Genomic DNA, 23,138 nt, shown 5'->3' with positions numbered 1-23,138 from the left:
CTGTAACCTTACCAAATTCATTAATTAGTTCTAGTAGTTCTCTGGTGACATCTTTAGGATTTTCTATGTATAGTATCATGTCATCTACAAACAGTGATAATTTTACTTCTTCTTTTCTAATTTGGATTCTTTTTATTTCTTTTTCTTTTCTGATTGTGGTGGCTAGGACTTCCAAAACTATGTTGAATTAGAGTGGTGAGAGTGGACATTCTTGTCTTGTTCCTGATCTTAGTGGAAATGCTTTCAGTTTTTCACCATTGAGTATGATGTTTGTTGTGAGTTTGTCATATATGGCCTTTATTATGTTGAGGTAGGTTCCCTCTATGTCTATTTTCTGGAGAGTTTTTATCATAAATGGGTATTGAATTTTGTCAAAAGCATTTCTGCCTCTATTGAGATGTTCATATGGTTTTATTCCTTAATTTGTTAATATGGTGTATCACATTGATTGATTTGCATATACTGAAGAATCTTTGCATCCCTGGGATAAATTCCACTTGATCATGGTCTATGAATCTTTCAATATGTTGTTCGATTCTGTCTGCTAGTATTTTTTTCAGGATTTTTGCATCTATATCCATCAGTGATATTGGTCTATAATTTTCTTTTTTTGTGATATCTTTTTCTGGTTTTGGTATAAGGGTGATGGTGGCTTCATATAATGAATTTGGGAGTGTTCTTCCCTCTGCAGTTTTTTGGAAGAGTTTGAGAAGGATCAGTGTTTGCTCTTCTGTAAATGTTTGATAGAATTCGCCTGTGAAGCCATCTGGTCCTGATCTTTTGTTTGTTGGAATATATATATATATATTTTTTAACATCTTTATTGAAGTATAATCACTTTACAATGGTGTGTTAGTTTCTGCTTTATAACAAAGTGAATACGCTATACATATACATATATCCCCATATCTCCTCCCCTTGCGTCTCCCTCCCACCCTCCCTATCCCACCCCTCTAGGTGGTCACAAAGCACAGAGCTGACCTCCCTGTGCTATGTGGCTGCTTCCCACTAGCTATCTATTTTACATTTGGTAATGTATATATGTCCATGCCACTCTCTCACTTTGTCCCAGTTTACCCTTCCCCCTCACCATGTCCTCAAGTCCATTCTCTACGTCTGCATCTTTATACCTGTCCTGCCCCTAGGTTCTTCAGAACGATTTTTTTTTTTTTTTAGATTCCATATATATGTGTTAGCATACGGTATTTGTTTTTCTCTTTCTGACTTATTTCACTCTGTATGACAGTCTCTAGGTCTATCCACCTCACTACAAATAGCTCAATTTCTGTTGGAATATTTTAAATTACAGTTTCAACATCATTGCTTGTGACAGGTCTGTTTATATTTTCTAATTCTTCCTGGTTCAGTCTTGGAAAATTGTACCTTTCCAAGAATTTGTCCATTTCTTCACAGTTGTCCATTTTATCGACATATAGTTGTTTGTAGTAGTCTCTTTTAATCCTTTGTATTTCTGCAGTGTCAGTTGTGATTTCTCCTTTTTCATTTCTAATTTTATTGATTTGCATCCTCTCCCTTTTTTTCTTGATGAGTCTGGCTAAAGGTTTATCAATTATGTTTATCTTCTCAAAGAGCCAGCTTTTAGTTTTATTGATCTTTGCTATTGATTTCTTCATTTCTATTTCATTTATTTCTGCTCTGATCTTTATGATTTCTTTCCTTCTACTGACTTTGGGTTTTTCTTGTTCTTCTTTCTCTCATCACTTTAGGTGTAGGGTTAGATTGTTTATTTGAGATTTTTCTTGTTTCTTGAGGTGAGATTGAATTGCTATAAACTTCCATCTTAGAACTGTGTTCGCTGCATCCCATAGGTTTTGGGTCATCGTGTTTTCATTGTCATTTGTTTCTATGTATTTTTTTATTTCTTCATTGATTTCTTCAGTGATCTCTTGGTTATTTAGTAGCACACTGTTTAGCCTCCATGTATTTTTTTTTTTTTTTACAGTTTTTTTTCCTATAATTGATTTCCAATCTCATAGCATTGTGGTCAGAAAAGATGCTTGATACAATTTCAATTTCCTTAAATTTTCTGAGGTTTGATTTGTGACCCAAGATGTGATCTATCCTGGAGAATATTCTATGTGCATTTGAGAAGAAAGTGTATTCTGCCACTTTTGGGTGGAATGTTCTATAAATATCAATTAAATCTGTCTGGTCTATTGTGTCATTTAAAGCTTGTGTTTTCTTATTTCCTGTTTGGATGATCTGTCCATTGGTGTAAGTCGGGTGTTAAAGTCCCCTACTATTATTGTGTTACTGTTGATTTCCCCTTTTATGGCTGTTAGCATTTGCCTTATGTATTGAGGTGCTCCTATGTTGGGTGCATAAACACTTATAACTGTTCTATCTTCTTCTTGGATTGATCACTTGATCATTATGTAGTGTCCTTCCTTATCTCTTGAAATAGTCTTTATTTTAAAGTCCATTTTATCTGATACAAGTATTGCTACTCCAGCTTTCTTTTGATTTCCATTTGTATGGAGTATATTTTTTCATCCCTTCACTTTCAGTCTGTATGTGTCCCTAGGTCTGAAATGGTATCTTGTAGACAGTTTATATATGGGTCTTGATTTTGTAAGCATTCAGCCAGTCTGTGTCTTTGGGTTGGAGCATTTAATCTATTTACATTTACAAGGTTATTATCGATTTGTATGTTCCAATTATTGCTTTCTTAATTGTTTTGGGTTTGTTTTTGTGACTCTTTTTCTTCTCTTGTGTTTCCCACCTAGAGAAGTTTCTTTAGCTTTTCTTGTAAAGCTGGTTTGGTGGTGCTGAATTCTCTTAGCTTTTGCTTGTCTGAAAAGCTTTTGATTTCTCCGTGGAATCTGAATGAGATCCTTGCTGGGTAGAGTAATTTTGATTGTAGGTTTTCCTCTGTCATTACTTTAAGTATATCCTGCCACTCCCTTCTGGCTTGCAGAGTCTCTGCTGAAAAATCAGCTGATAACCTTATGGGGTTTCCTTTGTATATTATTTTTTTGTTTTTCCCTTGCTGCTTTTAGTATTTTTTCTTTGAATTTAATTTTTGTTAGTTTGACTAATATGTGTCTTGGTGTGTTTTTCCTAGGTTTTATCCTGTAAGGGACTCTCTGTGCTTCCTGGATTTGTGTGACTATTTCCTTTTCCATGTTAGGGAAGATTTCCACTATAATCTTTTCAAATATTTTCTCGGGTCCTGTCTCTCTCTCTTCTCCTTCTGGGATCCCTATAATTTGAATGTTGGTGCATTTAGTGTTGTCCCAGAGGTCTCTGAGATTGCCTTCAATTCTTTTCATTCTTTTTTCTTTATCTGCTCCTCAGTAGTTATTTCCACCATTTTGTCTTCCAGCTCACTTATTCATTCTTCTGCCTCCATTATTCAGTTATTGATTCCTTCTAGTGTATTTTTCATTTAAGTTATTGTCTTGTGCATCTCTGTTTGTTTGTTCTTTAGTTGTTCTAGATCTTTGTTAAACATATCTTGTATTTTCTCAATCTGTGTCTCCATTCTATATCCGAGATCCTGGATCATCTTTACTATCATTATTCTAAATTCTTTTTCAGGTAGATTGCCTATTTCCTCTTCATTTATTTGGTCCTGTAGGATTTTACCTTGCTCCTTCACCTGTGACTTATTTTTTTGCCCTCTCGTTTTTTTTTTTTAAATGAGTGGGATTGTGTTCCTGTCTTACTAGTTGTTTGGCCTGAGACTTCCAACACTGGAGTTAGTAGGCTGTGGGTAGAGTTGGGTCTTGGTGCCAAGATGAGGACCTCTGGGAGACCTCACTCTGATGAATATTCCCTGGCGTCGGAGTTTCTCTGTTAGCCCAGTGGTTCAGACTCGGAGCTCCCACCACAGGAGCTTCAGCCTGACCCCCAGCTCATGAACCAAGATCCCGCAAGCTGCACAGCATGGCAAAAAATAAAAAGAGAAAAATAACAAAGTAAAAAAAAAAAAAAATTAGACTAGGAAACTAACAGATATGTTAGAAAGAATATAAAAATAAAAATATAGATGAAACAACAACCGGAAAGTAAAACAGAAGCACAATAGTAAAAAAAAAAAAAAAAAAAAAAAGGTGGAAAAGACCTTGGCTGTGGAGGGTGGGGCCTAAGCAGGGGCAGGGTTCGGGTGGTGGGCAGAGCCTATGCTTAGGACCCACAGGGCTTGAAAACACCCTAGGGGTGTGGGGAGGTGGGGCTTAGGCTCAACTGAATAGAAGGGGCCCAGGCGTGCCTCCTGCCTCTGGTTTCAGGGGGTGGGGGACCCCACCTGGGAGCCCAGCAAGCTTCCCAGGCCTGAGTGGGGATGGCAAACACCCTCCTCTGGGCCTCTAAGGGTGTAGGACCTGGTCCAAGAGCCAGGCAGACTTCCCCAGCTGATTGGATAGGGGATATGCTGGGCATGCTTCCCCTGATCCAAGCCTCTGAGTGTCCCTCCAGGCATGGGAACCCCTCCTCCCTCTCAGCTATCCCTCAGGGACACTGGTTCTGTCTGGCCTCCACTTCTTCTCCCCCCTCAGTCCCCCCACATCCTACCAGTTTGCTTGGGGCTTCCTCCCGTCCCCTTGGGTGTCAAGGTCCCCCACCAGTGTCTGGCAGGTGCCCTAGTTGTGGGGAGATGCAAACTCCACGTCTTCCCACACCACCATCTTGACTCCACCCCCCCATCATATGTTATCTTAACTTATCAGAATATTGACTCCTTAAGGCAGAACTTTGTCTTTGCTCATTGGTATATTGCAAACACATATTACAGTCTATCACAAAATAAACTCTAAATACGTATATATTAACTGACTATTTACTGACTGACTATTTTGTTCTTTATAGCAGTTATTGCGATTACTTTCTTGGAGCAACTGGAGAGATGACTGTATTTGATTTTTCCAGGCATTTCAGGTTTATTTTGTCACATTTGGAATTAGGTGAATCATCTTTGAGTAAACATCTTATTAAAATTAAATAGTGTTAGGAATGCTTTATAGAGTTTTAGAAAGATCAGATGCAAGGATTAACATTTATATTTAGAGATAATGAGTAATACCCATAGTCATACAAATCTCCACTCCCCAAGACCCCACTCCAGGGAAAGAAACATTATTTGAATTTCTCTTTCTGGTCCTTCCATCTTTCTTATTATATTAAGATATAAGAAAAAAGGAGAGTGTCAAAGTCAGGATAATTATTTAGCGGAGAAAGGAAAAAGAGATGATAAATTCTTCATTTTAGTACCTATTTGTGGCACTGAGGTAAAATTTGCTGATGGTAATGCCTGATGCTTGGGATTAATGGGGGAAGGCATTGCCTTTGCCATGAAGAATACCAAGCAGTCTTAGGCAGAGTGCAAACATATTTTCCCATTCATAGGTTTGTCAACTACAAAGTCAAAGTATACTTCTGTTTCCTATTTTATCAGCCTTTGAGATTTTACAATAAAGCAAGCACTGGAGTTGCCAAAAGTTAAAAGACATTTGTTGCTTACATCTTGGAAACCAAAGGCAGTAGTTTTCCTCGGTGCTTGAGTCCTTCTCAGCCCTGACAGCAATGGCACCACTGAATCCAGTTTTCACAGTGAAGAGAAGCCAATACACATTTTAAATGTTGTATTTTATTCTTCAATGCCAGATGCCAGTCAGTGATTCTTCAATATTACTTTCTCTTTTCTTTTCTTTTCTTTTCTTTTTTCCCCAGTCTGGCTGCATACTCTTCACATCCTTAGTATAATTTTCATAATTAACATTACTCATTACATGCAATGAGTGAGAATGCATGCATAGTTTAAAAGATATATTCCCCATATAAACCCTAACAAGATTCCTTATCTCTGCTACTCCCCCCAACTTCTGGAGACTTACAGATGTCATAAATAGTGGATTTTTTTTCTTTTTTCATGTTAAATCTTTTCTCTCTCTTTTATTCCCACCCATAATATTGTGATGTTCATGAAATAATCAGATATCTGTATTTTACTTTCACACTGATGTTTTAATATCTTTATTAAAATGTACCTACAATTTATCATAATCAGATATTCAGTAAATCCTCCAGTGTCTTTAATTTCTCTTTCATTATTTTGTCAGTACACAGTAAGACTCAAGCTACACTGGAACTCTAGGGAACACAAATATCTAAAGTATAAACAAATGCATACAATTAGTCTTTGCAAAGATGACATTCTATGGGTTTACAAAAAATCATTTCCTTTTATTCTAAAACCAATAATTTTATAGTGTTATTTTTACTATAAAAATATTTTGTACAGACTGATATTTGTCTCTTAAAGTTCCAGTACATACAAAAATATGGCTTCTCCATTTGAGGTGGGGAAGGGAGTCCCTATAATATTGCCCAGAAGTCTCTTCCCTTTTGCCTTCCCTTTCCTGGAGGCACTTATTGGAAAAGGAAGATGGAAAATATTGCTTTGGGAGGCAATTCTCCATGGTGTTTCTGTACATCTATGACAATTTTTGTTCAAGACAATCTTTTCAAGGGTATTTTTTAATAGCAAAACCCTTGGAAGATAAAGCCTTGTTTGTAATGCAAAACCCTTGTAAGACAGAGGGCCAGAGGGCAGAATTATTTCTTAAGATAATAAGGACAATGTAACTCTCTGGGCCACAGGTTAGGTAGGTTTGCTTGTAGGCCCCTTTATAAAATTGGGGGTTTCCTAAGCTTGGGGTTTCTCAGCTATGACACCAGCCCACTGAGTGCAGCATCTACCTGTGCTTACCTCTGTACCTTTTTCTTGGGATTTGTGAAACAAGGGGAACCAAAGCAAATCTGAAGCTGATACTGACACAGGAGACTCATGTCTTCTGCCAATATCTATATATAATTGTGATAGCCTAACATTAGCTTGTAAATAGGGCAAAGTCTTAGACATTTTGTGACAATTTTGGAGACAATTGGAGGATAGGATACCAACAGAGACATGGCTCTCTAAAAGAAGAAAGTAAAAAGATCCTATGTGGCCAGGTTAAGGGACATGAGAATACTTTCCAGGACTAGTAGCAAATGTTCTCAAGTTGTAGGCAAGAAGTGGTGGGGTGCAGTTAAGGGCAATCCCTCAACTTTTAATTGATGAAGAGTGGGAAGTAAGCTTGAAACAAGCTACACAAATGAGTCTTTTCTTGTTGTTTACTCCTCTAGGCAGGAAGTGGATGAGTCAAGGAGTCCCAAAGCTGGTACACAGGGCTTTGAGTAAACTGAAAACAGTGGAAATTTGATTGAGTCATCGGTCTGTTTGACATGGAAAGTAACTGTGACTTACTGGTAGAAAGCTGTTTTCTCTCTTCTTGCCCCCTCTCAGCTGCTTTGAGAAAAGAGGCTGAGTCTTCTGTGGATATAATTTGGGAAAATAGTTTGGGGGGAAGGAGGGACACAAACTTTTTGGCTCTGTTAGATGCAGGTGCCCAAATCTCCATCCTACCCAGACTTGTGTGAGGAGGAGACTTCGGGATTCAACTGTTGGGATTCAGCAAGGTTCACTGTGGGAAAAGAAAACTAACATGACCTTGTATGTGGGGCCCTTTAGGCTAATTAATTGCACTGTTTTTGTTGCTTCTACACCTGCATGTATGGTAGGAATTGATGGGTTACTTCAACTTCGCCATCCCACAAGTGCCAGACAATCAGCATGATCAAGGAAGAGCTGTAAGTAGAGAGAGACTAGGGAGACAAACTTCAATAGCATTTACCACCAGTGGGTGGGTCATGATTTAGCATGAGATCCTTTGTCATCTTATGTCCAATGCTTTCCTTATACAGATGATGTCTGTGTATGGTAGGTCAAAAACAGGAGTCTCAATTGTCCTGTTATCATATCTCTGTCAGCAGGGTAGCTGATAAAACCTATTCCTTTGATAAGTACCAAAAGTGTTTTGAGACTATGTGGGGAGATTCATGATTATCCATCTGGCAGTCAAGGAAAAAATGCTGCCTCTTCAGACCCCTGCCACCAAAAAGAAGCCCTAGCCCCTTGTTGGCCATTTTGGGAAAAAAGACAGAAAAGTCTCTGTGACTGATGATTTTGTTGTTTGGAACCTCTGGAAAAGGGAGATAGCTTCTACCCAGAGGTGCTCCTTGGAGTTTTGAACTTAAAGTCTCCCTGATACAGCTTCCAAGTACACCTCTTTGGAGAAGTAGCTATTAGCCTGCTACTGGGCTCTTGTTGAAAGTAAATGCTTGACCCATAGAGGCCATATGACTCTCTGGTCTGATATCTACATTTTGTGGTGGGTCTACTGGGACCCAGTGATTATCACAGTATGAAGGGTCCCAAAATGGAAGTGGTATATTAAAAAACACAGCTACTGGCCCCAGTTGCATCTTGGCTTTACATGAAAAACTAGCAGCTATAGCTTGGTTGTACGGAGACTTTCTGTCCCACTCCACCTCTTGAAGCAAAGCTACTGTCACCAGGGTGTTTAGTTCATAGAGGTTCCCCTAGGTGCCTAGGTCTGGTTCACTGATGGTTCAGCTAAAAAGAAACCAGATTGGGCTTCCCTCGTGGTGCAGTGGTTGAGAATCTGCCTGCCAATGCAGGGGACATGGGATTGATCCCTGGTCCTGGATGATCCCACATGCTGTGGAGCAACTAAGCCCATGCGCCACAACTACTGAGCCTGCGCCCTAGAGCCCAAGAGCCACAACTACTGAGCCCGTGTGCTGCAACTACTGAAGACCACTCACCTAGAGCCCGTGCTCCACAGCAAGAGAAGCCACCACAATGAGAAGCCCGTACACTGTAGTGAAGAGTAACCCCCACTCGCCTCAACTAGAGAAAGCCCACACACAGCAACGAAGACCCAACAGAGCCAAAAATAAATAAACAAAATAAATAATTTTATTAAAAAAAAAGAAACCAAATGTCTGCTGGGATGCTGCAGCTGTTTAGCCTAAGTCCCAGCTCTAAAGAACTAACACCAGACAAGGTCTTTCTGTTTAGAAGTAAGAACTCTGACTGTTGTTCTTTTGCTTATGACCTAGATGTTTGGTCCATCACGTGGAAAACTACTAGATTAAAAGTCACCCCTCTTTGGGGTCATCAGCTGTGGAAACAGATTACAGTTGCTGGCTGAACTATCTGAGTCATTCATGTAGACTCCCATGAAGAAAAAGGGCCCATTTTCTGATAAGATCCACTGTAGTCAAACCATTGATTGAGTCTGATTCCTAATAATAACAATAATACCTATTTCATAGGGTTATTTGAGGGTCAAATGGGATTATATGCATTACAAAATTTGAAAAGTTCCTGGAATATGGTTAGTCCATATAAGTGTTAGTTATTCTTAATATTATCATTAGATTTCTTGTCATAGATGCTTCTGTATTTTCTTCCTCAGCATTGATGGAAGTCATTAAGCAATGAACTTTATTTCCTGTTCTAAAATGTAACCTCATTTGCAGGTTGTAGCTCATCAAAATAGTGGGTACTGCTATATTTCTGCCAGCGTCGGCTCTACTTAAAGTAAAGGAAATTGTGGGTTCCCCCCTTATCGCTTTTCTTCCATTGAGCCTTATTTGCACTATATCTCAAATTCCTCCAGATTTGATGCATGTAGATTACTTGATTTTTTTCAAGCACTCTTGTAGATTTCTTCTGTATGAAATTATCCCTTTCACAATTTTAGGCCAATACTGGAAGAAGACTGTTTCTTTTAACTTTTACGTTTAAACTATTAGTACTAAAGAAGTGATATCTTAATTTCTCTACAGATTTTATATCAGGGATATTATTAATTATGAAAAGTGTAGGTGTCATTAAAAGATGGTATTGTACAGAAAGTACAAATGGACATATTTAAAATATATTACTTTTTCATAGAAAAAATACAGAAACTTATCTGCACAGATATGGCTGCACAAAGCAAGAGATATCATAATATATTTCCATTTGGAGGAGCTATCACCTGGGTTTACTGAGTCCTTATAGAGATGGAAAGCTGCCGCTGACATCTTCTGAAAGTAGCAATTATTTTAACAGGCCTAAGATCCAACTTCTCAACCATTCTCTGGGATAAGGGAGGTTTCCTGAATACTGTCACTCAGTTATGTGCTTCCTAGGAACAAGAAACAATGAGATTGCATGAGCTGGGGGTTAATATGTAGCAATCTAGAATTTTAAGCTAGAATCATTTCATAGGAAGCCCAGAGTCCTATCACCCAGCAGGAATTATTGGTTGTAGCACACAGAAAGGTAATAATCATATTAGAAATATTAGTTTTTATTTCAGCTTCATTAAAACCTGAGTCACTTAATAAAGAACTCAAAATTTTAAAACAAAAGTGCTTTGTTTCAAAACATAATTCAAACTATGTATTTTAGCTTCTAAAGCACACTATAGTAATTTGTTTTCTGGAAATTAAAAAAATCATTGAATTGACTAATGTCTGTATAGCATGCATCTATAAAAGGAATATTCAAAAATAAAGGCTGCACTTACTTTTCAGGCCAAGATGGAATAATAGGAATTGGATTTATTTTTCCAGTTAAAGCAAATAAAAAGCAGACAAAATATAAAACATAATGGTTTTCAAGACATTGGACATCAGGCAATAAAGCTTAATGATCCTTAAGAGAAAAGAAACAAATGAGGTGAGTCTTGTAATTAGCCTAACTTCATGTCTGGAGAGAGTTTCTAGGCCACAGTACCAAGAAAGGTAATCCTTGTGGAGTCTGGCAGTCTCCCTGTATTTAGGAACCAGAGCTGGGATGATGGAAAGAATAAGCAGGCTAGGATTTACAGTGCAGAATACTGGAGAGGAGATAGCTAAATCAAGGGACAGCTCTAGGGATCAACAGAGGGTCCCCCACAGGTTTTCAGATGAGTGATGACTAATGAATGCAATGGAGGAAATTACCCAGGACCAGAGAAAGAACCACCTGAAAGAATTATAACAGTGCCAAGAACTCACACAGAATAGAAAAATCCCATAATTCATGGGGCATTAGGAAGAGTGCTCAGAATCTAGCTATCTATCCTCAAAAGGATCAGAATGCCCCCAGGAAACTTAACTTCACCCAGAATATAGCTCAAGAATACTTTTCAGAATAAAAATATCCGTCACTTAACAAAATAAAAATCAGTAGCTGGCATTCAATCAAAAATTCCCAGGTGTGCAAGAGGAAGGAAATATTTATGATCCACACTGAGGAGAAAACCTGTCAATTGAAGCAAACTAAAAAAATGTTACTGATGTTAAAAATATAGATAAGAATCTTATGAGTTATTATAATTGTATACTATATATTGAAGAAGACAAAAGATTGTACATATTAAGTAGACTATGGGAGAGATAAAAAAGTTTCAAATTAGAGTTCTAGAGATGAGAATTCTAAGGTCTGAGATGAAAAAATTAGACTAGATGAGATTAACAGCAGAATAGACACTGCATAATGAAAGATGAAAGAACTTGAAGAAATAAATATTAATAGAAATTATCAAAAAGAAAATGAACACAGCAATGGTGAACTGGGGGGGGGGGCAACTTCAAGTGGTCTAATCCACAAATAATTGGAGTCCTTGAAAGATAGAAGAGGAGGGAACAACATCAACAAAAATAACCCTCAATAAATAATGGCCAAATTTCTAAATTCTATGAAAATTATAAACTCACATATATCAAAAGTTCAATGGACCTCAAGCTCAAGAAACATGAGATAAACTCCACCAAGTTACATTATAAACAAGTTGCTAAGAACCATATAAATAGAGAAACTTAAAACTGAGAAAAAAGACACATTACTTATGAGGAATAGATATCAGAGTAATAGCAGGTTACTCTCTGGCAGCATACAGACTGGAAAATAGTTTGGCGATATCTTATAAGTACTTAGGAAAAAGAACAGTCACCTCTGAATGGCATACCCAGTGAAAATATTTTCAATATTGAAAGCAAAAATAATGTCATTTTTAAACATAAAATAAAAGAATGAATTTATGTCCCAAATCCATGAAGAAATGTTAAAGGCAGAAAGAAAATTATTCCAGTTTGAAATCTGGAACTAGGCAAAAGAATAAAGAGCACTGCAAACCAAAGTATGGGCAAATACAAAACAGCATTTTTCATTATTGAATCTCTCTGAAAGACAATTGCCAATTTAAAGCAAAAATAACAAAAACGAATTGTGAGTTTTACAAAATAGAAAGAAAAAAATGTAAAACAGCAATAGCATCAGTGCTAGGAAGGGAGAAATTGATGTATACTCTTGTATGGTTTTTATGTTATAAATGACACAGTCTATCACTTAAAAGTAGAAGGTGATAGATTAAAGATGTTCACCATAAACACTGAAGCAACTATCAACTTAAAAAGTGTTATAGTTAAAAAGCTAACAGAAGACATAAAATGAAATCATATAAAATATTCAATGAATTCAGAAGGAAGCAGAAAAAGGAGAAAGGGAACAAACAACAGTTGGGACAAATAGAAGACAAATATCAAGGTGATCAATTTAAAATTAACCATATCAATAATCATATTAAAGGTAATTGGTCTAACCTCTCTTGTTTATAGGCCTTCTCCAAGAGGACTTACAGATGTAACCACTCTCTCCTTTTTGTCCTCTAGTTGGTCCATGTGTCTGCTTTATGAGATACAGCACTTTGTTTAATTCCTTTCTTTGCCTACTTTCCTAATAAAGAGGCCCAAAGTTCTATTTGATTCAACTCTATCCCTTTTATGTTTTACATAGCAACAGAGTAAAACTAGACACTCAATAAATATATATTAAATAAAATATTTGAAGTATTGTGAGACACCGAAGACACAATAAACATGGGAATCTCTCAGGCTTATAGCCGGTGCTAGGATGGACAAGCTGATATTAGACCTGGTTCTAAAATTCTTGCTAATATGAGAAATTGACCTGAAAAATAGAAGTGAAGAAAATTAAAACTGGAAGGTGATATAGATCTGTAATATTAGCTTAAACAAAAGGGAGTTTTTCATCGAGGTTGGCAATCAATGAAGTAGTATATCAATTTGGAGCTTTAATTTTTTTAAGATCTGTCATTACTTTCAAATGAAGATTTTCCTTTCATTTTACTTAAGATAAATGCAGGGATCGATTTAAATAGACCAAAGTCAACAAAGCACTATTCCTGTCTGTCTCTCAATAACTGGAGGCTTCTTTAGAAATTATTCTTTCATGTCAAGAAGTTCCCTGGTATCTTAGCTCAAGTAGAAAATGATTGCCTCCTTTATGGTTGTGGCATATTTTTTGTTTGTTTGGTTTTATTTTTTTTGAGCTCCTATAGGTAATACTCTCAACTAAAATACAGAACCTGAACATTTCTTGGCTAGAACAAATAACTTCCACAGTCAAAACTCCTGCTTAAAAATCATTATACACCCACACCACATTATGTTTTATAGCTTACAGTATCATACCATTATTCTTTTAGGAGATAACTTTAATAAAAACAAAAACCTTGTAACTACACATGGCACAATTAAGGCAATTCAAATTCTCTTGAATAAATTGTTACATGAAAAGCCACACTCAGGAATAATTGTAATTGAAGAGATAGACAAAATGGCCCACAAATAAACTCGCCTTTTAACACCCTTTACTATTATACAGTTAATGCATACAGGTTAAGCCATGTTTATAGCAAGCATGAAAACTTACATCCAGACTTAATATAAGTTTTAGAAATCAAAGACAAATGTTGCTCTCTGTGGATTATAACAAAAAAATTAAAAAAAAAATACTAGTTATATAAGGTAGAAGTGAACAAATTCATTAGTTAAATAAAATGAAAAAGAGCACAATAATCATATTTTTGTTTATTTATTGAAATTTGTTTTAATTCCTTCCTAAACTTTCAAATTCTAAGTGTTATAATGATAAAAGTTTGAAATGAGGAAGACAGTTTGAAATGGAACAGCCTGTATCTAGAAATGAATTTATAGCAGAGGATTAGACCTTTATATTTTAGTTTATAATATTAAATATACACTTTCACATATATTAACCAGTGAGTCTTACTCTCTTTTGATAATTAGAAAAGCAATCCTCATGGAATTCTTGGTAATCCATTTACTCTGAGAGAAATAAAACTCTTTAACTTGATAATTTCTGATTTATTGTATTAGTTGTAAGGTTAAATGTATGAGTACTTACAGAGGTTGTATGCTGTCTGTGGAGCTATTTAATTTAAGCTCATAAATTAATGCCTTAATAATTAATATCTACCTAATGCACGGCTTAAATAGTGCATATTTCATTAATTTTGCTCTAGTTCAACTATCTTAGTGATCCTGGCCAATACTGAAGGTGAAAGCAACCTGGTTAATCAACGATTTATTGCAAACTTAGTTTACAAAGAAAACACTCAATTGCCTATTTGCCAGGTTGAAACAAGTTGAAATACCATTGATGGTATTTATTTATGAATTTATATAAATTCCTTACTCTCTCTTTATATGAATTTATATAAATCCCTTAACTTATGAATTTATATGATTTATATAAATAAATTCACTCATTTATATAAATTCATAAGTAGGATATATAAATTATCCTACTCAGATATGTTTTCCTCTATTTTCTCTGAAGCTTTCTCACTATCGTTTTAATCTGCTAGTTCTTTGTGTATTTAGGGACCATCTCCAACCGTTTTCTTTTGTTGTCTATGTATTGCTCTTTTTCCTTCTCATCTCAGCCAATATATTTTCTTGAATATTTGAGAGCCCACAGACAACTTTCTGAACTTTTCCCTATCATCTTTCTCTCCCAGTACAGTTAATGAAAGAGATTAAACATATTATCCCTGTAGAAAAGAATTCCTGGGTTTAAATCCTAACTCCAACATTTTCTGGTTATGTGATCTTCTCTGTTTGTCAGTAATCTCATTTGTAAAATGGTGAGAATAATAATATCTGCTTTATAGGGTTTGTAGCTTAAATGAAAAAACAATACAAGAGCACTTTGAATCATGCTTGACAATATAGTAATATTTGCTATCATTATTCTTATCACCAAACATCTTTAATATAGGAAGCCAGCCTCACCATTTTGACTCAAACTGCCACTTACACCTAAACATGTTTAATCTGAGTTCTGCACCATTATCTTAATGAGATTGCTTTCATGAAATCAGTGATTGCGTGCAAAGAACTGGAAAATTCGTACAATCTTTCTGTGGCATAACAACATTACGTAGGAAAGGCTTTTTAAAAGTTTGAAAGACTATGCATCCACAATTCTATCCTCTGGCATATATTTTAAGGAAATAGATAAGTGAGAAAATTAAAAAAAGATGTTTATCAAAGAGTGACCAGCAAGATGCTAACCAAACCTTGTTTACGATATGTTCTAAAAATGTGAAAAACTTAAAGTAAAAGAATAATAGAGTGATTCAATAAACTATCATACAAGCATATAATTATAGAGTGGACAGATAGAATAATAATATTTTAGATGGACATCTGTCAACATAGAAAATATGTTTATGATTTTTTCAACATTAATAACACAGGCTTTGGGGCCAGATGGCTTGTGTTCAAATCTCAGCTCATTCAACACATAACTCTGTGAACTTGGACAAATAACCCCTCCAATCTTTTTTTTCTTTTTTTTTTTTATAGGTAAAGTAAAAATATTAGACCTTGCCTAACATGTTTTGTGAGGATTAAAAGATCATTACTTGAAATATTTAAATAGAATTTGGCACATATAAAGATTTTTCATAATAAAAAGTGTTATTTTTTTCTTTGCTGCATGAGCATAACATTTCAAAAATTTCTAGAACTTTCTTCCTGGTATCCAACTTTTCAAAATGAACATCCTAAATTAAAAGATTCATTTAAAAAAATATAATAAGTTAATTATTTCTAAATCTCTAACTCCATAATCTCATCTAAACTTTACAACCTTGTTTCAAATGCCTGTAATATATTCCTACCTGGGTATTGTAAAACTCTCAAATCCAGAAATTCCAAATATGCCTTTATAATCTTCTCCTTCAAATCAACTTTTTCTTCTGTAGTCCTTCTATTCATTACTATATTGCTATCTAGGAAGAATTTAAAAATGATAGGCTCTGATTTCTTTTCAATAAATTTGTCTTCCTAATCTTCCATATCAAAGTGGTTACTTTGAACGGAATGGTATCTGCCCCAGAAGGCTTATGTTGAAACCCAAACCCCTAAAATGACTATATTGGAGATGAGGCCTTTGGAGGCAATTAAGGTTAGATGAGGTCACGCGGAAGGGACCCTAATGATGGGATTAGTGGCTTTGTAGGAAGAGAAAGAGAAAGAGAAGAGATTGTTCTCTCTGACAAGTGAGGACAAAACCAGAAGGCAACGACCCAGGAAGACAGTTCTCCACCAGGAATCTAATCTGCCAGCACCTTGATATTGTACTTGCCAGTTTCCCAAATGTCTATTATTTAGCCACCTAGTCTATGGTATTTTGTTAAGCAGCTCCAGCAAACTAAGATACTATGTCTTGATTTTTTTTTTTTCTCAGCAATCTACTTAATGCAGATTAGTTCAGGGTCTCTGTGTCTCTAATCAGAATATCACTATATCCTCCTCATGGTCTTTCTATGACATGAATCTTCCCATTACAGTTTATCTATCAAATATCACTAAAATTTTCCTTCCAGAAAATAATTTGATTATATGATCCCTCTGCAAAAAATAAAAACAAATTTCTCTTAGTTTCCTGTTATAGTAAAAACAATCTATGCTCCTTACTCTTAGTATTGACTGAGCATGAAATAGTTAAAAATATAAATATTAGCTTTAGCAGTGCCTAGAACATGATTAAAACATTATGGTTATTGTATTAGCTATCCCTGCTTATCTTAATTCCTAAAAATAATGTAGCAGGTACTGCTGGTGCCCCAACACAATTCTGTTCCATGGCAGGTGTGCTCAAGCCCCAGCGTTTGTGAGTTTTGGCTGATAACTCATAGTTGCCCCCTTTAAGGTGAACATCCCTCAGCCAAATGAGAGCCTTCTAGCACTGGAGTCTACTCTTCACTCCTCTACCCCAGTCCTATCTCCCTTGGAAGAAAGGCCTCTGCCAATGACTGACTTACACTGGGGTGGGAAATGACCTGCCTTTCCTCAGTGCACAAATATGTGTTTTAGTCTTCTCTTTTGGATCCGAGATATCCCTACTTACCTCAATTCCCTTGTACTAGCCTGCATCCTCTACTTCCTTTTTCCTAATAGCATTTCCCTAATAATCATTTGATTCGAAATCCATGTCTCAGGCTTTGCTTCTTGGAAACCCCAAATAAGAGAAACAGTACTATTTTTATTGTTCACAAGTTTATAGGTCAGTTGGATGGTTCTTTGGGTCCTGGCTGATTCCATAAATACCTGTGGGCTTGGAAGGTGGCTCTGCTGATTGTGGCTGGGCTTTTTCACATCTTTGAGTTTGGCTGGCTATCAGCTGCTCCCAGACGGCTCAGCTCTCTCCCATGTGATCTCCCACATCTCTTCAGTAGGCTAACCTAGACACGTTTTCAGTAGATCACCAAGGGGCAAGAGAAATCAGAAGTGCAAAAGTCCCCTTGATGTTTTTGAACTGACTCACCATCACCTCTGACCCACTCAGTTGGAGAAAGCAAGTTTACAAGCCAGCCTATCCTTTATATCTGACCATAAAGTAAAAGGGCTTTGGTGTTTGAAACTTTTATATCTTCACTCAGCTTATACTGTACCTTTTTTGTCAAGAATGTCTTCAGAAGGATTGAAAGAGTGACAGGTGGAAAGGGAATTTTCTCAGAGAAGAAGCCTGGAGCTAGGTCATTGTTTGTTTGCACGCTTATCCTTCTCACTACATTGGGTAACTTTCCCTCAGAGAATAGATCAGTCCTACTAATTATTATGTTGAATTTATTTGTTTATTACTCAAACATTCATTAAAGTCCCATATGTACCAATCATTCTATTAGGCACTGTAGATTTAAATTTCAGTCAATTTTCCCTTGCGTATTTTTCTTCTGCATTTCTTTTGAATTCACATCTACTTTACTTCTCTTTTTGTAGAAAGACGTCACATTCATTTTACTGTCATACTTTTCAAAGTTATATCACAAATCTCATTCCCATCAGTCCAGTCTCCATTATAGGCATATTTTGAAGCAGGCCTTTTTAAGTTCAACAATCATCTTAGCTGACAAGTCAGAGGCAGGAGTAATTAGAGCATGAAATATATACTGCAGGTCACCTTACATCTCCAGTGTAAATCATGATCCAAAATGCTAAGTCAGCCACATTTTCACTAGGAGCCTTCAGCTAATTTCCTTATATTTGGAGCAGCTCACCCCTTAGCTTGTTAGTAGAAGTTGTTAATATTAGAAATGTGTAAACAGTACAAGCCCATTCATGCATATATGCACCTTCTTTTTAATGTGGAAATTCTTCCTTTCCCCTGCATAGTAGTTTATTGAAAGCACTTTTTGATTTATGTTCTTTGGTTATGTTCTGAGTAAAGGGAAGGATCATACTCTCTTATTTTGTGTTTCTGAGATAGAATGTGGGAAGACCAGATGCTAAATAAGACAATCAAGTTAGTTTTTATTGTTTCTATAGATTTTCATCCTAAATAGGAAAACTTTTCTTCTGGGGTTACTTTTAGAAAGAAAAAAATAAAAGATCACTCAAAACTCATGTAAGTGACTGAAACAGTGATGACTCTGCGAAAAATCCCAACTTCTTATGCTTCTTGTTATTGAGTTAAATAGTATGCAAAAGAAAAGTATCCCAGAGTGTGATATAAACTTTGATTAAGCAATACTTTTGAATGTTCCTACCTCTAGCAAATGCAAGAGATTCAGTTCACCTTTACTACAAATATAAATATCACTTACAGAAGAATGAATTGGCCATCTAAGATGTCAGAGTACCCAGACATAGAATAGACTGTTGCAACAGAACATAATTTTCATTGTGAGTACAAACTGTTTATTTTAATTTGTATTTATGATTAAGTAAAAGAACATAGGTTTTATAGTTAGACAAAGTTAGGTTTTCTCTTGGGATGAACCATTTACCAACTGAGTACTTTAGTACATAATTTAACCGCTGTAATGTTTCATTCTTTTTTCTGAAAATATGGATACTAATACCTCTTTTAAGAGATTATTTTAAGGCAAAGAATAATCTATACAACACATCTAGCTTAATTTCTGGCAGAGAATATGTACTCTTGTTGCTGGTATTATTATGATTATTATTTTATTGATGTAGCTATTATGACTGAGAAAGTAGCTCAAGATAATAACTCTTAACATGCAATTTATTTTAACAAGTAATTCTTATTTTAAAAAGTAAACAACTAACTGCAAAATATTTAATAATCTCCCCTATGTTTAAAGAAATCAAGGATAGCACTGGGAAGAAAAGATAGATTTCTCTCTAGCAAGTAGGTACATACTCCAAAAATTTTGACCTCTTAAGTAACAGTAATTTAATAAAAGTCAAAACGGTATTGATTTGCTTTTCTAAACTGAAATGAGTTTTGCCCAATTTCACAAATTGTTAGTAATGTTTATTAAGCTGTATTCTAGCAATTTCAGTTAACTCAAGAGACTGATTCCTAAAAACAGCAAAAAAAGAAGAAAGTACAGTTCAGTGTATGTTGACTTAAATGTGGCATTTGTTCAATCCTTCTAAAGCAGTTTGAGGAAAACAAAATCGGGGTTCACTCCAAGACTTCCCTCGTGTGAAATGTTTTAAGTCAATTACTTGTTCTTTTGTTCTCTATTTGAAAATGTAGGAAAGCAAGAATTTTTTTTAAGTTAAATAATAAAAAATAAATTATATACAATCACCTCATTCATTAATGTAAAGTTTTTCAATCTTATTTTCTATTTTGTTTGTTCTAGAATGATCAAATGTTAGATGAATACACACATTTAAATAAAGGTACTACAGGCAGATTTTCAAAAGAAAATAATATTCTGAAAGTAAACATGGCTTATGATAATGTTTAAAAATAAAACTGGAAAACATATGTTATCAAAAACTATTTTCATGTGGGTAAAGGGTTTTAATAAATGAATAATAAAGTGTGCTTACATACTATTTTAAACTTAGAAAGTACCTTTCTGCTATGTAAATAAGCATATGTAAATAAGCATGGTAGCATCATTACAAAGTCTGCTATGTAAATAAGCATGGTAGCTTTATTACAAAGTCATTGCCATCATAATTTGCGTATTATATTATTAGATTAATTAGAATATTAATTTCCAGAAGTACAGAATAAAACCAATTACCATGATTTTATTGCCTGTATATATTTTAATGAAATTTTATAAATGTAAAATACATATCATAAGGAAAAGTAATTTGTTATAAAAGCATAAAGACAGAATTATCAGAGATATATAATGTATGAAAAACTTTTCATCTCTTTAGAATACATTGTATTGGTTACCATATTGTTCAAGTTTAATACATGAAATTTAAATCATGAGTTCTTACGTATTTCATAATTCACTAACTTGGCTAATCAGATCTAATTCACAAAGTATTTTTCCCTTTTTCCACTATATTGACATATTCAAAATTTATACAAGATATTCTTATACTTACTTGAAGGTTTTTTTTTTTTCTTTGAGATTTGAATTATATCACCTGAAGTATATAAAACTCTTAGTGTTTTAGAAATTTCAAAATAATTTGCAGATGCAACCTACAACCTTTTAAAATATCTTGCTAGGCATACTAACTTACTGGCCTTTATTGTGTAATTATCTTTCCCTTTATAAACCATCTTCAAATGTCTTGACAAATTCCATCATTTAGGCACACTAGAATTTCTGAGTGGTATTCAGATGATCTCCCACCAATAGAAGGACCTTTAAGAGAAAACATGCTCTAAACCTAGAAAATAAGGCGAAAGCATATCTGTATATCCTTTCAGTGTCATATTGCAGTATTAACAGGTCTACCCAAGGATTATTTGATTTTCTAGAGAATGGATCTTTGTTTTGACTTTATATGCTAATTGGTTAGTGCTTAGACACCAGAAAGTTACATGCTTACTTGTAGATATCTGTTTAGTAGAAAAGATATCACCATCTTTTAGGATATAAACTGGTATTATAGGTAACCAAGTGATCTTATTCTAATATTCTACTTAAATGCCTTTCCTTATAGACTATGCAAACACTTATTCGTCAGATCTTGTTGGAATCAGCCTTTCCATGTGACTGGTCCCTCATTAGTGAGCCAATGAGCTAAATAAAATCTTTGACATGTATTTATTCTATATTTATATAAGGTTCATGTTCTTAAATTCTGAAAATTATAATTAAATAGAATAAAACTTAAGAGTGACTGTCCAAATTAAACATAATTTTAAACGATTAAAATTTGATAATTAAAATGAATACTTTTCATTAAAATGAAATTTATTATAAAATTAAAAAGATGATTTCATACTTTTTAAAATTTAAAACACTGGTGTAAAGGAAAACTCAGTCTCACTGTTTTTAGTTTCTTTTATGTAAGCTTATATCGTCTTTAAGATCAGCTAATGTATCATTTTTGTTCTATTATTTCTTATGCAGTACTTCTTCATGTCACTAGTAATGTATTTCTTATCATTGTATGTGCCTGTTTATAAAATATCCATTTTACTGTATTCTTACAGCTCAGAACAAAAGAGACTCCAGAAAGAGGAGGGACCTGACTGAGGGAATATGATTGCTTCTGGAAAGCAAAGTGCAAGTCTGGTTGTGAATGTTAAGTGCCGCTGGCTACAGCTCTCTGGAGCAGTATTTCTTGTCCTGTCAGGTGAGTTCAACAAGTTAGAAAAGTTATGGTCTACCTGGAGGTTTCGCTTGTAAAGAATGTTTACTTGTAAGGCCATTTGACTGCACTTAGTGCACTAAAGAGCAAGCCTTTGACCTCATGACAAGTAAAGAAGGGACAGAATGAAATGCTGCTTTCAGAGGGTACAGCAGTCTGTCAGAGCGTGGGCCAACTCCTCTTTAATTATTCAAAGAAATCACACCATTAAAGTCTTTACGTTTATTGAATCCAGAGAGAAAACAGTGATTCAGAGGACGATAAAAAAAAAAAAAGTGTATAATGTCTCAGTGCCTTAGGATTTAATTCAAAATAATGGACAGAATTTATTTCCAGGTTTAAAAATTGTATATTTGCTATTTTTTTTATATTGTAATCTAATATTTCAGCTGTGGAGAGAGGCCATTAATAGTTATTAAAGAGTGAGTGGTGATAATAATAGTTACAACCTCAAAGTGATATTGAGAGGCTTAAAGGAGGTAATGTATATAAATCTCTTGGTACTTTAGTTGGCAAATATTGAGCACTTTATATTACATTATGTTTATTATATTATGGATATTACATTATGTATTGTTTTACTAGAGACTGTAGTAGGTTGAAAATAAAGAGAATTTTTCTTATTTATATGCTCTATCAATCTTTTTTGCCTTTGTTTTTAGAATCTAACTCTCATTCTTTTGTGACATATTTTCTACACCTGTTCTTTGGACTATCTTTCAACAGCATTATTAAGCAAAACAAAATTTGGCATAAATTCACTGGATCTTTAACAGTACCTATCACCTTCCCCATACACCTGTCAGGACCACAACTGTTATAGAGCAAGAATAAAAATAGTCAAGAAAAAATACAATTTAGTATTAAATAAGAATTATTTTTCAACATTTTTGCAAACTCTTAAAATTAATATGAAGGGAAAATGGAGAATGTTGAAAATGATGTTGAATGCATCATTTGCTTGCAATGATCTATTTTCTTAAAAATATCCTCAAATCTATTATACACCACCTCTATGGTATAAAAATTTCACACTGCTGAACTATAATTGGTTTTCTGGACTGGATGACGTATTTCCATTGATCCACACTCACTTATTAGCTTTTTGATCTTTAGGCTGGTGAGTAATAGCCAGATGATAGAAGAATTTGAAGATTCTGAGAAAAAGGGTGGACATAAGGAGAGAGACTAGCCTGAGATAAGAAACTAGATGCCTTCACCATCATGATAAGAGGAGAAGAGGAAAGAACATACTTTCATATAGACAAAAATTTAATAAAATATTTCAAATCATGTAATGTATACATATATATATATATGCACATGTATGTCATTTCAAAGAG

This window comes from Balaenoptera ricei, chromosome 4 (assembly GCF_028023285.1).
Source record: "Balaenoptera ricei isolate mBalRic1 chromosome 4, mBalRic1.hap2, whole genome shotgun sequence".
Classification (NCBI taxonomy): domain Eukaryota; kingdom Metazoa; phylum Chordata; class Mammalia; order Artiodactyla; family Balaenopteridae; genus Balaenoptera; species Balaenoptera ricei.
This window is presented reverse-complemented; position numbering follows the sequence as displayed.